The sequence below is a fragment of the Dermacentor silvarum genome, chromosome 3 (assembly GCF_013339745.2).
Source record: "Dermacentor silvarum isolate Dsil-2018 chromosome 3, BIME_Dsil_1.4, whole genome shotgun sequence".
In the NCBI taxonomy this organism is placed as follows: domain Eukaryota; kingdom Metazoa; phylum Arthropoda; class Arachnida; order Ixodida; family Ixodidae; genus Dermacentor; species Dermacentor silvarum.
In genome coordinates this window covers 57,355,210-57,372,779 of record NC_051156.1, presented here as the reverse complement: position 1 = coordinate 57,372,779, position 17,570 = coordinate 57,355,210, and the positions used below count along the sequence as shown (strand labels likewise).

Sequence of the window (17,570 nt, the reverse complement as noted above, 5' to 3'; positions counted from 1 at the left end):
TGGCGTGCCTTTTGATCTTGTCATGCTCCTGGGCCTGCACAGCATATGGCGAACTCAGACGGCTGCACACAATGCAGATATTGATGTGCGATCCGTTCGCGAACATTTTTGCGAATCTGTGTCCCATTTTGTAGAAGTGCAGAAGGTGCAGACGTTTGTACCGGATTGGGTTCCAAAATTGGAACTTTCGTCGCACATGCCGAAATACTGATGACATGTAGTTAGCAAACAGCTGACGGTTCACCGATATAAGGTCCTGTTCGTATGTTCTTCTGCGCTCGTCAGATCTGTGACATACGAGGCAATAAAGAAAAAAAGATAGCTTGCGTGGCTCAGTGGTAAAGTATCCGACTCCCACGCAGCCGGCCTGGGTTCGATCCCGGCGGAGAGCGGGTACTTTTTTTCGCATTTCCGGCGACAGCGGTTACTGGGCGGCTGCGGCATCATCGCGACCATAAACGGCTATGGGAATGAGCCCATAAAAGCTTACGCTGTAAAACTACATTTCATTGTTTAAACGATGGGATGAAGATGGAACTACGTGTAATACATTGTCATGTTGCTGCCGCGCTCGGTACTTTCACGCAATCTCGGTGACTTCTAAACAAGCCTCGAGGATGCTTTCGGCCGTCTGGGACGACACAGAGGTCTAGATAAACTTATTGTTAAATTGCTCGGAAGCGGAAGAAAAGAATATCAGTAAACCACTTCTTTACAGTTATACACGCACCGTACTCTACACCCAGAGTGAATATTTTTCGTAACCACCTCCGAGTGAATTTCGAAAAAACGTTGAAGGCAATGTACAATGTATTGTACAATGGATCTTGGGAGGATATAGTTCAACTTCTTGCACAAGAAACCGCATCCAAAGGAACAATACATAGGTGTTTATGAATGTTGATTAAATATTGCAGTACGAGTGGGGGAAAAATGTCCAGAATACATATTCGCAATTTAGTAAAGACCCTTGCTTGAACTCAACAAGAGTTACATCTCGGTGTTGGCGTCCGACAGGCCGGCATGGAGGAAAGAAGCTATAAGAGGGAGCGTCACGTGACAATCTTGAAGCATAGTCATGAATAAAGCCTTTATTTTAAGGAAGGGGACGACTCTAGGCCGCTGTTGGGGATTAGGAGGGAAAGGTATGTGGGTTCCCGGATTGTTGGCTGAGGCACATCTTCATCTCAGTCTTTGATCTCCCGCTTTATGCAGACTCATGTGCATGTTCAGTTCCGCCGCTCTCGCACGGGCTGGTCGACCCCTTCTACACTACTCGAAACAAGCCACTTTGTCTGCCGTATGTCACAATGGCTTTCTGTGTTTCGGGGTTAGTTTGTTTTCCAATTCCTAGTGTTCTAATATCTTCGTGCAGTAAATGTTGAATGTTGGATCTCCCTTGTGAAAAAGCAGCACAGTTCCAAATGAGGTGTTGCAAGTCTGCTCTGCATGACTCCTGACAGTGTGTGCATCGGGTATAAGTGTTCGCAGTCGTAGCTTGTTTGGTTTGGTGCCATTTCTCAAGTATGTGTGGTGTGTATGCAGCGTTGGCCTTAACCTTGTTCAAAAAAACCTCGTCCGTGCGAGTAAGCCCGCCCTTGTCCAACACATGTACTGGTGTAGCTTCTAACAGTCTCCGTTTACTGTCTGCTTTTATTTTAGTGCGAATGTAATGCATCAGTGCTCTGCTAGGAGAGCCTTCGGCCAATATGTTTAGGTATGGATTTTGGTCCGCGGGGTTTGGCGAGGAAATGGAGTGTGGGGAGCTGTACGTGTAATCAAGCCCACCCGCTTGCGCGGCAACTGCTTAAGCAGCTGCGTTTCCCCCATCCGTGCCGGTGTGTCCCGGTGTCCACATGATTTCAACATTTGTCCCATTGTATTCTCTTCAGCTTTTTTCTGGTGTCGTTGGCCACAGCATCATCTGTCGTAGGCACCGTTAATTCGGCCACCTCTTCGTACGAGTCAGTTAGGATCCGATAATTATTTCGCACACTCTACTCTACAATGTCTCCCATGTCAATGGGAATGGTGTTGACCGCTCCCCATATAGCTAAAAGTTCTGCGTGCAAGGTTGCTCCCCCGGGAAGCTGACATGTGTGATAGCCATTGTGTTGGGGTGCAGATGTGCTAACTCAGGCCATGCTTGCCATGTCATTTTTGATTGCAGCGTCCGTGTAGATGTCAATGGTGTGCTGCGGCGTTCTTAGTTCTAATCTCTATTCAAATATTTTTCTAGCTTCCGCGTTTCGTCTGGCGGGTGAGCGTTGTTGCCTCCGTATGCCCAGTGGGGCTTCCTATGGTTGCGTTATGGTCGCTTCCGCGGGCTCTGGCTTCGCATGGACTTGTTCGCATGCCATCATCTGTTTTCCCTGAGTCGTGTTTTACTACCGGGATCGCATTCGAATTCGTGCTTCATTGATTATGTCCCGTATGGGTGAAATCGTTACCAGATTAGTCATAAAAATATAACGGCCGAACTCACGAAGGAAAATGCCTCGTAGTCACGTGACAGGCAAGCGGTAGTTCTTTGCGCCTCACGCGGTCGCCCTTCCACCCTGCATGATGTGTACCCTACGTGCGCGGGTGTGATCAATGCAGTGGGACGTTTACAGAAGGAACGCCATTACCTATGCCGTTCCTTCATAAATGGGGCGAGTTACCGTTACAGTTCCGCCAACCCTTAAGGGAACGGTGGCGTTCCTCCGTTGCTCCCAAAGGAACTACAGTAGTTCCACGAACGCCGTTCCGTAACACTCTGGGAGCGAGCAGACTCGCGGGGGTCACAGGGAAGGAAAAGAGGAGTTACGGCTGTCGAGAAAGAGTGCGCAATGCGATCCACAAGGTCATTGTTGGGGTCATGACCAGGTGTCTGCACCCAGTTGCAGTGCAATAGAATGTTTTACAGTGGGTCGAGCGGAGGCTCATCCCATTGCGCGTCGCGTACCCGCTTTGGAAGAAAGTAGCGGCGGCGCTGTCGTCGCGCGCACTTAAAGCGAGTGTGCGCCGCTTCCGCGTCTGCACGTTGTTTTTCGATGTCGCCGTCGCTGAAAGTCGCTTCTTTCGCGCCTTTTTCTGCGTCAGTGTTTACGATGCTGCCCAAGCGGCGGTTAAAGCACCGCTACGCGCTAGGCTGCGCAACTGGCTATGCAAGAACAACCCAGGAGCGCAAGTTATTGCTTTTTAAGGCTCCGAGTATGAAATTGGCTTACAGTATCAGAGTAGAGATTGTGACGCAACATATGTCGGCGAGACCGGTAAGCTTAAAAAATCTCGCAGTTTCACCTGAAAGGCGAAGCATCAATTGCGATAGCAAAATTGTAGAGAGCTATACGGAGTAATGATATTAGCTTTATCAGCTGTATAAACTTGGACATGCAGCAGCACCGGCAGCACGCAAACTGTTGTCGACGCCGTCGGCGTTTTGCCCGCGTTCGCTCAAAATGCGTGCGGCGTCGGTGACTGTTGCCGGAGCCTCTGATATAAATAGGCACTTAGTGCCGCAGCTAAACGTCGCCTCCCTTCCCCCCCCCCTCCCCCACGGCCTCTCGCGCGTCGGAAGAAGGCGCGTTTGCCCTACATATATGGTGATTGTAAAGGAGGAAAGAGACGCCTACTTCTGCAGCCCTTAAGCGAGCACGGCGCAGAACGCGCGTTTGTTCTCCGCCGTGCGTTCACTCCCCGTGAAAGCGCGCGCCCCTCGCGCCCTTTCACTCGCACATACAGCGTTCGGCGCGCGGCGACGCTCCCTTCTTTCGCTCCCACTTACCCCTCCCCGTTGGCGCTGAGCCGTGCTCCCTCAAGGGCTGCAGAAGATAGCGCCAACCTTTCCCTTTCCCTCAAGAACCACTTATCATCGGCGACGATTTCATCTCCACTGACGTCATACGGAACCTCATGGCGACGGCGACGCCGACGGCAGAAATCTGCTTTTGAGTGTCCATATAATTACTATCGCAATAAAAACGCATAAAACAGCATCAGTGCGATGTCGACAAGGGCAACTCATCTTCAAACGCGTTATCAGAACACCACGAAAACACAGGTCACTGCATAGACTGAGAATCGGCATCCATAATCGCCACAGAGAAGAAACTGCCTGCAAGACTAATGCTTGAATCGCTGCACATTCAGACGACGCAACATGCGATAAACAGGACACGTGGGAATCTGCCAGAAATCTACACACGCGCACTACGCCATCTATCCCATATTTAAACAAGAGCCACCGTGTTTGCTTTCATTGTGATCAAGGATCCCGTACGGGACTCGAAATGTCAAGTTTTATTTTTCAATACATATATTTGCTTGGCGAGTGTTCGTTTTATTTCACCATGCTCATTCCTCGCCAGACGGGTTTCCGTCGAACTCTGGACCACCATAAGGGTGTACTGGCTAAGAAAATTGAGCGAGGAAGTAAGGGTGTTTTAATTTATTTTTACTACATTCAGAAACAAATAGTTGTACAAAGAGAAAGTGTGTCCCACGGCACTAGAAACCAGTGGCACATCAAGAAGAGGGCCCTCCCCCACCCCTTCCCCCGAGGCATGTCGGGTCTTCAAAGCTGACACAACTCGTGCCGAGAGTCCCCCTCCGTTTCACTGTATGTTTTGACGAGCCCCCATCATTTTAAGAATGTGTTGCTAAAAGCATGTTGCTTAAGCACTGCTATCTATTATGTCATACACTGTAAAAAATTTCCGTAATTTTACAGCAAATACCTACGTAAAATTTACGCAGACCATTCTGTTTTATGAAAAACGGCGGGATCCTACGTAAAAAAGACGGACGTGAGCTCCGTTTATGAAAAACGGCAGGATTCTACGTAAAAAAGACGGACGTGAGCTCCGTTTTTGAAATACGGAGAACCGTCCGTAATTTCATGTGGAGGGCAACTGAACATGTCGCGAGTGAAAAATGAACATGCAAAGAATATAACGAAAAGACACTGTCTACTCTAACTGCCAGTTACATATATCACCATAGATAACGCTGTTTGAACATTATTCGCGTGCGACTATAGTAAACACACAAAAGAAGCAGGTAGGGTTTGAGCGGTGGCGCTGCTTACCACACCTTCATCGCGCCTACACGCTGGGTTGCATTTCTCCGGCACAAACAACCGTACGAGCGAGTGGTCGCTAATGGCGGACGGTGGAGGTGGTGTTCCTGGCGCATTTGTGATTTCACTCTAAATAGGAAGGAATCGGCGCTGGATTGTTACACAAGTAAGTGATTTACGTGTCCTTATTTCGTTGTTGGTGCACGTTGCGCGTGCGAAATGCTCCGCGATGGCCGGTGATGGGCTCAATTGTGTTGTGTGAGCACGCTTTTAGCGAGATTCCTTGGCCATGAGGATTGACAAAGCGACATTGCGAGTCTGTGATAAAGGGGTGTTGCATTTGTTGTGTTGAATGTATACTCACTACAGCTGAGACGCGTAGGCAATATTAGCGGCGTTGACGCCTCTAGTAGCTCCTTTGTCGTCTGTATGTGGCCGCTGGTTTACTGACGTTAGCATTCCAGTTTGCAGTGTGTTGTGCTGTGTGCTCGGCGTTCCAAAATTAAGTGAAGGCGTTGTATCCATTACTATCGCTTCCGACGCGGTGCAACGCTATGTTACCAATATTCGGTGACGCATTGAATCACAGTGAATTTTTTAGCAATTATTATAAGCTTCGGACGCAGTGCCCTGGCTGGGCGTGCCTAATCGCAGTGTTCACACCCGGGATTGGAAGATTGGTCATGTATGAAGACCTCATAGAGCATGTTTGGTGTGCATGCCCCTTCATTACAATAAAATGACGGTGGAGCGTGCTTATTGCCGTAACCTTGTGCCATCTGCAGTGCTAGGTAACACGGGTGTCACACGGTGCCCTTTCGTTTGTAGTAGAGCCCGAGCACTCGTGCACGATCGTAATTGAAAGTTGTCCGCGTGATACCCGTTAAGGTTCATTGCAAAGGAAACGGATTATTTTCTACCTGGCAATCTGTATTAGTTTTTTTTTTTGACAGCTACCAGGCTGACGATTAACGTTCTGACGCAGTACGTGAGGATATCACGTATTCTGGGAGGGAGGATTGCCGCTTAATAATTCTGCATAACAATACTGCCATAATTCTAAAATGTGTGCATGTATTGTAAGTTATGCAGGGCAAAATATTTTGTCAGCTAATTTTTCGAATAGAAGGTGCTTCATAAAGTTTTTTTGCAAATAAGTTAAACGAGGCCATTAGCACTTTATAAAATGCTGTGAGCTATCTCGCAGCAATAACAGCAACTCAGTTACGAGCTTATATGCGTAGTGTAATTGTATATAAAAATGTTTGTGCTTTGCTTTGGATGACCGGCCAGAAAGTAACTGATATCAGTATTTCATTTGCAGCTGTTGCACCAGTGAAGGATGTCTGTGTGCCGCCTTGCATTCAGTTTCTCAGCCATGAGGGCCTGCTTGCAACACCAGTGGCAAAGCAGTCTTGCATTGTGCTATTTGTTCTGGTAAGCTGGGCCATTCTATCGTATATCAGTCATGCATATGCAGTCCTAATGGACATTGACTGCAAATGTTGTTGGAATGACAACGCCTATACAAGTATACTTGTTGCAGATGCATCCAAAATATAAATGATGTTTTGTTTTTCCTGGGGCAACCAATTGGTTCAGCATGAGGACGTCGACTTGAAAGTGGTATTGTTTCAGACTTGTCTAGGTTGCACATGAGTGGTGTTCAAAAAACACTAATAGCACCGGAATTCGGGATTTGAGGCAACAGATAAAACACGCACCAATATGTTAATTCTTTGTCCAGTTTGCCTCTATGAGTATGCAAAAACACCTGCATACTGACCTCTAACACTGTCATGCATGGGCCCCATGGTAACGAAGTGTAGCCACAGTTAAGCTCACTGTTAGCCATTGTTCAGCTTACTATGATAGGTGAAGATGCCTCGACGGATTTGCGTGTGACACTGGAAAGTATCATAACAAGGTAAAATATAGCCTGAGCACGCAGCTGTGTCACGTGGTCAGGTGACCAAAATATATGAATATTTTGAAGCGAATGAACAGCACTACTGCCAGAACAAAGTGAAGGTGAAGGGCACAGCAACACATTCCCTTTATCCTGTATATGGCACCATTCAGTTCCTTCCTATACATGCACCAACCAGCCCAGTTCAGAACGCTCTAGCAGTTCATCTGTATACCTTAATTTGTCTAGAAGTGTATACACACTAGCATATGTGGGGGCTATTCTGCGAGTTTTGTATGTTTTGAACATGTGCCATGAGGATTCTTCTTTGCTCAAAACTTGATATACAACTGCACAAAGCAGCATCGATAGCTACATTGCTTCCCCATCTTGTATCGAGGGTCTGTGAGTGTTTCCTAAGATAGTCCTTGAGTTTTCGTCCTGTTTGTCCTACATAATTGCTGCTGCAGGGCAGTAGGATGTTGTAAACAGCACCAACTGCACTTCCTATGACCTCCAGCACATACATCTTGATGCAAACTTCACATCTTGGCCTGGTCCGGTTGACATTTTTGTACCTGCCCAGTTTGTTTGGCCCTGAAAATAAAAATGTAGTTCCAACTGTCCCCAGCAATTTGCTTGAATTGACAGCTTCCTTTGTGAACATATTGTATAGCAGTGTTAGGCCTTGGCTTCCTTGAAGTACTCCGACTGGAGACTTCACCTATGTTCAGCTCCGTTAAATGCTTCTTGGCCACCTATGTTCAGCTCTGTTAAACGCTTCTTGGCAACGCATGCCGAAAGGCAGTGCGAACACACTGTTAAAAGCAACCGTTCTTGGGTCTGGAAGCTCCCCTCCACTTCGTGGTGGTGCCAAGCGTGTTCCTGTAGCAACAACACGCTTCAGTGTTCGCACCCCTTCTGAACCAATCAGAGATGACAAGATGGCGAATTTGGACCATTTCCAGAATAGCACCCCAAGATAGCGCATCCCGAGGTACTGTGAATTCGTCCCCTGATTGGCCGATGGGTTGCCGGCCTCAAGTGCGATAATAGGAAAGGCCAAGACACTTCTGAGTGTGGATCATAGATCCAGCACGATGCTCACCACAGAAAACCTTGACGCTAGATATTGGAGCTTGCTTTCCAGCAGTTTTACTTCCCTGAGCACACCTGGCACTGTGGAGGAGACATTAAAAAAATGGCTGAACTCCTTGAGTAGCCTTGCTTGGCAACTTCTCACAGACAAAAACACTGTCAGGTAACCGTAAAACACTAGCTATTGTGGGCACCAGTGTAGTAAAGTTATTTTGCTTCATTGGCAACTTTCTCCTCTATATTAGGTGAAGTAAGGCTACTAAATGGGTAGAGGGATTTTTTTATGTCTTCTCTGCAGTGCTAGATGAGTTCACGTGCGGAGAAAAACTACCATTCGACAGTGATCTTCCATTTCTGGACCGCAGGGTTTTCTTTGGTTAGTGTTATGTGTGCTGGAGCTATGCCCAATGTTTGGAGGAGGCTTTTCTGCCTTCCGCGTCGGCACACTCTTTGGCTGTGAAGCTCATCACAGGAACACCAAAGGTGTCCTCAAGAAATCGAGGCATCACCAAGTGGAGGAGAGCTTCTGAACTCATGTCTAACATTTGCTTGCAGTGTGGTGGCCACTGTTATATCATATTCACAAGTCCAAAATCAAAAAAGATGGCTGACTAATGGAGTAGCACACGAGGAATAAGGATTATAAACAGGGATAAGGTGCCTCAGAAAGGCTGGCCAACGTTTCGATAGGAGGACCTATCTTCGTCAAAGGCGGCCTCGTCATCCTCGGCGGGTTAGTTTTAAAGGGTTAGTGGAGTGACGTCATGTCGATGTCCGCTGTGGCTGGCTGTAAAGGGAGAGACTGAAAAGAAAATGAGCGCCGGCGCTTGATTGGCTAGGCGCGGTTTCTAAGACGAGGGGACAAGAGCGGGAGAGCGAGAAAGTGCCAAAAAATTTATAAAAAAAAACGTCACAGGGGGTTGGGGGAGCGAGAGGCGAGTGAGCGTTCGGAGGAGTCGTGGTCGGCGTGCGTTTGGGGTCCCTGAAGAGCCGGTCAGTGTGCAGGTCACAATACGAGTTGAAAGCATGACTTGATCAGTGTAGCATCAAGGCATCGGGTAATTTTGTGGTTGACAGGGAGCAGCTTGGTCCGTCAAGGGACGTTAGCCTCACTTGTTCGCCGTAGGCGTCGTCGCGGCGGTATACAGAATTGGCGAGACCTTGTGTGGTCAAGGCGCCGAAAAAAGTATCCTGGCGTCTGGGATTTTGGACTGTCTCGGTGTGGATCTTGTGTGGAGAAAAAAAAAACCGGCGCAGGGGAGGGTGACAGTGTAGAAAAAATATAATTAGAAATTTAAACATGGGGGGGGGGGGGGGGGAGACAGGTGTACCTGGAAACGCGCTCGTATGGTTGATCAATGCGTAAAAGCATGGAGGACGATAATAAATGGAGTGGTAGGGGAGATGCAGGGAAGAACTGGAAATGGAAGAATAGGTGAGGTTGAGGGGAAAAAGAAAAAAAAAGAAGAAAAAAAACTATTTAAAAAAAAACCCGGCATACGAACGCTTTTCCAGGTACACCTGTCCCCTCAGTGTTCATGTTTCAAATTATATTTCTTCCGCTGTCACTCTCCTGTGCCGTTTTTTTTATATATAGTTTTTTTTCTTTTCTTTTTTTCTTCTTTTTCCCCTCAACCTCACCTATTCTTCCATTTACAGTTCTTCCCTGCATCTCCCCTACCACTCAATTTATTATCGTCCTCCATGCTTTTACGCATTGATCAACCATAAGAGCGCTTTTCCAGGTACACCTGTCTCCCCCCCCCCCCATGTTTAAATTTCTAATTATATTTTTTCTACACTGTCATCCTCCTGCGCCGGTTTTTTTTTCTCCACACAAGATCCACACCGAGACAGTCCAAAATCCCAGACGCCAGGATACTTTTTTCGGCGCCTTGACCACACAAGGTCTCGCCAATTCTGTATACCGCCGCGACGACGCCTAGGGCGAACTAGTGAGGCTAACGTCCCTTGACGGACCAAGCTGCTCCCTGTCAACCACAAAATTACCCGATGCCTTGATGCTACGCTAATCAAGTCATGCTTTCAACTCGTATTGTGACCTGCACACTGACCGGCTCTTCAGGGACCCCAAACGCACGCCGACCACGACTCCTCCGAACGCTCACTCGCCTCTCGCTCCCCCAACCCCCTCTGACGGTTTTTTTTATAAATTTTTTTGGCACTTTCTCGCTCTCCCGCTCTTGTCCCCTCGTCTTAGAAACCGCGCCTAGCCAGTCAAGCGCCGGCGCTCATTTTCTTTTCAGTCTCTCCCTTTACAGCCAGCCACAGCGGACATCGACAGTGACGTCACTCCACTAACCCTTTAAAACTAACCCGCCGAGGATGACGAGGCCGCCTTTGACGAAGATAGGTCCTCCTATCGAAACGTTGGCCAGCCTTTCTGAGGCACCATATCCCTGTTTATAATCCTTATTCATCATATTCACAAGGTCAGTTATAGTCTCAAATAGACTGTTGGGAAAGCTGGAACTGTACTTTTATTTTTCACGTCGAGCAATCGGGGTACATTGTGCGAAAAGGTGACTCGGACCGAGCCTTGACGCAAAGTGTAGCAAAAGGCAGAACAGCAGTTCATCAACTGTGCGGTTGTTTACATTATCCCGCTATCCTGCAGCTGCAACTACGCAGGACACACAGGCCTAGTATATATAGATGTTTGTCTGTAAACAAAATTCTTTGCCTGCGTTCGTGTTGTCTAGCCTTCTCCTGTCTTTTCGTGCTGTCCCCAAGTAATCATATAGGTACACTCTTGCATAACTTGCAATTATGAGATTCATGCTTGAGAATATAATCGGAAACTGTGCCATGTGGATGACATAATTCATTACACGTGTTGGTGTTAAAGAAAGTAAGTGGCTGTGCAGTCTGGGTAGGGCTTCAAATCTGCTTGTTATAGCAATTCTTAAGTTGCTTCCAAAACTTGAGATACAACGATTCAAGCTATGTCTGTGAAAACACTGCATCATGTTACAAGGAAATGTTAGAACACTCATAGGAAATAGCTCGGTATTGCGAGAGGTTGTAGAAATTTGCTTTCTACAGCATTTTATAAAGCTGTTTTTTAACTCCCGCATCTATCGTGTTGTCTCATCACAAAACTGTAAACAAATATGAGTATTATGCCTTGAGTTTCAGTAAAGATTACTCGAATATGATTAATCCTTTCAGACGCTATGCAAGCAATTCAATACACCAAGATAGTGCATTAATAGCAATAGCATTGATTAAAGTAAGGATATTTAAAATGTGTCCCGTACATCTTGGAACTCTTCTGATTGAAATAGTGCTGCAAGATTGAATTACACAGGCAAATTGTTTTAGTAAAGGAAGTATGAAGGTAGATGGTTGGGTACATTGCTTGGTGTAAGTCACTTCTTTCATCGTTTTTCACAGTGTGTTGCACCAGTCATAATTTTTGAGTGGCTGGATAGGTGCTGTTCAAGCCTGGTAGACATGAAATAGTTGATGTTTGCAAATCTCATGTACTTGCACTGAGTTTTCGCATGGTGTGCACATTTTATAAACTTGACAAACTTACTAAAGAACTGAATACTCTTAATCTATTGTGCATCTGTAAGAATTTAGTGAATCTGAAGATGTAAGAAATGTGGGGAAGCTAAGTTTTCAATCAACACAACTAATTGGCACATGAAAGGGTTAAGGAAAGACGCTCCTTGAAACAATTTCTCGAAACATCGCAACATACCACCTGAGGGACTCCCACCTCAACTTGTTACTACTGTTTTGCAAATCCCAATATTGACTGAATGCAATATTTTTCTGACCAGTCTTTCCTGTAATGTAACGAAAATTAGCACGTCTAGTCTTACGTGAAGATAAATTCAAAATCATTTATTTATTGCACTCACTTGGCAGCAGTTCTGAACTGTTCTTTATCGGTATAGTACTTGCGATTCACCTTTGTATTGCTGAGTACAGGTAGAGATATGGTTAGTTGTTTACTAGAAAGGATCCCGAATTTTCCACCTTCTGATTGTAGCTTAGACAGTCACTTATTTGTACTTCACAAAGAGTGGACTGTGGTAGGTAGGAAATATAGTTTTCCTGAGAATTTTCATACATGCAATTTTGATTCTGTCTGCTAGCATGTTTGTATTACAGCATGAATGTCATAGATTAAAGGCTCCATGAAGGTACATTCTGTCATTGAATGTACATGAGATAGTTAAGCAGGTTGGCTGTATCTAGTTACAACTCCTGATGTTCTGTGGCAGTTACGTTTGTGTGGTTTGGTGCTGTCAGTGTAAGCTTAACATTTCTTTCCTTCTCCCAGGAAGGACACAAGCATTGAGGAACCATTTCACCTGCCACTACACTGATACTGTATTTGGTAGGTTCTATTATAGGTTTTCTTTCGTGTAGTAGTACGTGCTATAATTGTGTATAATGTGTTCAGACCTTTAGTCAGCAGGCTGTTTGACAACAGGTGTTTACAAATTAATAACTAACAAGATTTTCAAGGTCATTAGTGATACAATTGTTGCACACTGCTGCATTTTTCTGCAAATTAAATGATGAGCCATCCAGCAAGTCCTGCTCTCCTGCCTTAATGCACAAACCTTCAAATACTGTTAACCCCATCTCACAAGTGTACAGCAGATAGAGATGACTGGTCACAGCGACAAGTTCATAATGTTTACTTACGTGCAAAAGTGAGTCAAAGGTCAGGTACACATTTGAAGTTTTCCAAAACAAGTTCATCATCATAGTGCATAAATGAACGAGTAACTTAGCGCAATAAAAATACACGGGCACAAGAAAGGGAGACAAAGACAAGCGCTTCGTGACTCAGAAGTGCGTGACATAAGTGTTCCGACCAATTATTATTCTCTAAATTTTCTTCTACTGATACAGGACTCCTGTGACTACTTGCCTTAGGCAACATACTCTGTTGCCTTCGTGCCCTAGAAAACATAACTAGTGCCTTCTTGCAGGCCTTTAGACTGGCAACATCGTCACCACTGACAGTAGAGCATGTTCAGATAAATTCAACTAGACATTCCTGGTGACCACTTAATTTTGGTGAACAAACTTTATTTGGTGCCCGCGCCTGATGACAATGAAATCAATGGTATCTTCTATTTTGTTGTAGTGCAAGCTGAATGACAGGGACAACTAGAAAGGCAAGTTCGACGCACACCCAGCGTTAACGTTCAACAACAGATTCATTTCCAGTTCTCGTCACTATATATACCCTCAAAACATCATACAAAACGTGTAAAAAATCGGTAAACATGGACTAAAAAAAACAGGAACCACACGCATGCAGTTTTTTAGGCACACAGATTGACAGACATATACACGTTTAACACGAACAAAGATCGCATCATCTTTCACCTGCTTCTACTCGTGATAACTGTCTAGGTTTGCACTTGCATCTTTGGCAATGGAGGGCAAGAAAACCGTCAGCAGCCAGGTATTTACGTTGTTATTGTGTTCTCGTAGCCTGTCATTTATACATCTACCAGTTTGACCAATGTAGGACCGTCTACACTCAAAGGAATGTCGTATACAACACACGTGATGCAATCAATGAATTTGTTTTTATGTTCCTTTTCGCATGCAGTATCCGCAATTCTTTCTTGCCTTGTCTTCTTACACTGGCTCCCCAATTTATTAGGAGCTGAAAAAACAATGTTGATGTCACACCTTCCAGTCATCTTTATTCTGTGGGAGAATCTATGTATGAAGGGGATGACAGCAACCTTTCTTTTCTTTATGTCGGTGTTTGTACCATCCACTTGCTCGGAACCTTTTTCCACTTGGCTCGGGTAACCAGCGCCGCTTAAATGTGAGACTTGCCGTCCGAAGCTATTGTCCATTAGGTGCTGGCATGGCTTCTACAGCGCTTCACTGAAACACACCTTCGTGATTCCCCTCTTCACAAGTTTTGTATGCGTGGAATGAAATGGTAAAAGGGGCTTACTTGCCCTAGGTTCTTAACACCAGCAGGTTTTGTTATCGGTGAGCACAAAATTAATGTCAAGGAATATAATCTTCCCGCCACATGGCTATCCTGCATCTAATGCACCATAGCTTCGAATGGCGAGTCTCACGTTTAAGCGGCTTTGGTTACCAGAGCCACGTGCTCGTGTCAGTCGCAGCAGGACTGCTTAAAAAGGCACAGCAAAAAGGTTCCGAGCAGGTATATCGTACAAGTACCGACATAAAGAAAAGGATTGCTGCCATCCCCTACATGCATAGTTTCTCCCACAGATTAAAGATTGCTGGAAGGAGTGACATCAATGTTGTTTTTTCGACGACTAATAAATTTATGAGCCCTTGTAGGAAGTCAAGGCCAGAAAGAATTTCGGATACTGCATGCCAGAAGGAACATAAAAGCAAATTCATTGATTATATCGCGTGTGTTGTATGCCGCATTCCTCTTGGGTGTGGAGGGTCCTACATTGGTCAAACTGGTAGATGTATAAATAACAGGCTATGAGAACACAATAACAAATTACATACCCTGGCTGCTGACGGTTTTCTTGTTCTTCATTGCCAAAGATGCAAGTGCAAACCTATATTCAAAAAAGCAGTTATCATGAACAGAAGCAGGTGCACGATAAAGCGCTTAACTATAGACACTAGAAACATATCAACATTTGGTGACGCATGCATCAGTAAGCCTTCAATTTCATTATCCTCGAAAGAGCTTGTACATCTTTGTTCGTGTTAAACGTGTACATGTCTCAATCTCTGTGGCTAAAAAAACTGCATGCGTGTGGTTCCAGGTTTTCTTTAGTTCATGTTTACCGAGCCTTTACACATATTATGTTGTATGACGTTTTGAGGGTATATATAGTGACGAGAACGGGAAATAAATCTGTTGTTGGAAGTTAACACTGTGTGCATGCCAAATATGCCTTTCTGTTGTACCTGTGTTCAGCCTTGCGCTACAAGAGAATAAAAGATGCCATACAAACAAGCCCCCATAGCTACCCTCATCGTTAGTTTCGCAAGAAAAAGAATTGTATTTGAAAATACAATATAGAAGCACCTGTTGAATTGGAAGCATTCTTTCTGAATTTTGCCGAATCCGCATTTTGAATTATCCCAAAGAAAAAGTGTTGTGGCTATGGCTCTAAGAATATTTTGGCTCAGACTGCAGGCAAATAGCATGAATTCCAACTAATTACCACGGAGTATACCTGCTACGATAAGACGTAAACCTTCGAAAACACAACGCCCATATGTGTGTTTTTATCTGCATCTATTAGCAGCACGGAATTTGGCCATCCTGTTGCCATTAAAGTCCCAGACATTTGGGGCAAATAGCTCTGCCCTCGTTGACTTTCAAAATCCACGAGAAGCGCTCACGTTTGGGCATTGCTTTAGTTTCAGCTTTACTTAAAAATTTCTTTAGGAGAGGCGGGATTTTAAAAAAATTCCTAAATTAAGCACGTCACGGAAGTAATGCTGTCTGGAAAGGACATGTTGCATAATTTGTTTGGTTGTGGGGTTGCAAGTCAAGGAATGGACAGAATAAACGGTGTACTGCCTGTAGCTGCCACATATGGGGTCCATGTGTACTTGTTGCAGGTTCCTTTACGTCGCGAAAGTGCTACAGGTTGCTTCGAAAAGCACAGACTGACAAAACGGCTAATTTTTGGGTCAACACAGCGCATAATTATAACTTTTTAAGGAGATGGAGATAGCATGTTGACGCACTGACGAACATAACTTTCAATTATCATTGCTTAAGTAAAAAGTATATTGCACATTGCTATTTTCATGATAAAACAAACCAAATCTGAAAGAGGCTAAAAGGCGCGCATGTTGTGGTGCAAGGCATGCTTTCTTCATATTGTTACTAATTTATAAGCTTGTCATCTGGACAGTACCTCTGGCTTGGTTGTTTTGCATCGGAATTGTACAACATGAGTGCTTTGAGCTCGTTTCAAGAGTGCTTCATTGTTTTTGGAAAACAGTGGAATCTGCAAGGTTTTCTGTTAGGGCAGTGAAGGTTGAAAACCGTGGTCCGCAGTATGTGGTCGTGGTAGCTCTACCTACATGCAGAAAATGTAATCTCTGAATGTCAATGTGCTCGTCAGAGCTTTGCCTGTTCCAAGTGAGCTATCAAATGACTTGGGTAGGTTTCATCTGAAGCTTTTCATGTTATAAGGCTAGGAACATATACCAACAAGGGGGAGTATGACATTTTTTTATGAACCATTTGTTTTGACCAGAGCACTGGTAATTATATTTGTGACTTGGAAATCATTTATTGTTGATGTATCTGACTAAAAACGGTGATGATGGTGGTACAGTAAACCTTGTTACAAGAGACACTCAAGAGACCCGGGAAACATGTCGCTTGTAACCAAGGTCTCTTGTAACCAAAAATTCTAAAAATACTGAGGAGTCGGACTAGACCACTTTATTATACATCAGCACCAAAGTGTGTTTAAACACATCTTTGATGCGAACATAGCTGTCTCATGGAAACATGGCAATGGCTCCGGAGTTTGACTACCGGCATACGAAGCGACCAGCACCGCAGACGCTGTGACGGAAATTCAACTCAGTGGTACTCTGTCGCAGAGTCGGTGTGGGAGCGCGACAGCGATTATAGAAGCATAATCGCAGAAAATTCTGTGAAATTGGTAGTCTCAACCATGCGAGGAATGACAGCTGGCTGCGGAATGGAACAAAATCGAGCCAAGGGAATGAAAATTGCAGCACATACCGGTTAGTACGACGTTAGCCGCATTACGTGAGCGTGTCTGGGTTGTGTCTCTTATAAATAGTGAAGAATTTGCTCTAGGGACATAAAAACGTTGTCCTTAGTAACCGAGTGTCTCTTGTAACCATGTCTCTTGTATGCAATGTTGTTAACATGGCGAACATAGGAAAACCAGCCAAACCATTTTTAAATGTCTCTCATAACCGAGTGTCTCTTGTAACAGTGTCTCTTGTAACGAGATTTTACTAATAAAGAGTCTTAATTGATTGGTGTTTTTTTCCCTTTTCAGGCAAAGCAGGAGGCATGTGCAAGCAACCAGTCATTCCGATTCTCAACCAATCCTTCTTCTAGTCAGGCCATTTCTAGTGTCTTATCTTGCAAGTTCTTTTTTTCAGTAAAGCACAATAAACATGCAGTTTCGTTCAGATTCAGGTGGCTTGTTGCTTTTTGGGCACGAATTTGTATGTATGCTTTGTACACGTCATGTACAGAACTCAAATGCAACATGGCAACACTGACACGAAAATGACGCGGTGTAAAAGACAGTTACACAAGGAGGAAACGTGCACACACAGCATGTTCAGCGTGGTGTATGTCCGCTTATGTGCATTAATTTCTGCCCCATTTCAAGCTATATCTGATGTGAGTTAGCCATGTTGTTATGTACAACTTGGTATAACTTATTTCAATGAAACAAACAATTTTTTCATTGTCTGGACATATACACCCGCATCATCATTTACAAAACAAATTTTCAGCTGTTGATACGA

At 44.8% G+C, this 17,570-nt stretch overlaps 1 long non-coding RNA gene across 1 annotated transcript; it reads left to right on the top strand.

Moving 5' to 3' along the window:
- The first annotated feature begins 12,298 nt into the window (after positions 1-12,298).
- LOC125943793 (uncharacterized) lies at positions 12,299-17,227 on the top strand. Its single transcript, XR_007465898.1, has 2 exons — positions 12,299-12,444; positions 17,090-17,227. It is a non-coding gene; the product is annotated as an uncharacterized LOC125943793 (long non-coding RNA).
- The last annotated feature ends 343 nt before the right edge of the window (positions 17,228-17,570 follow it).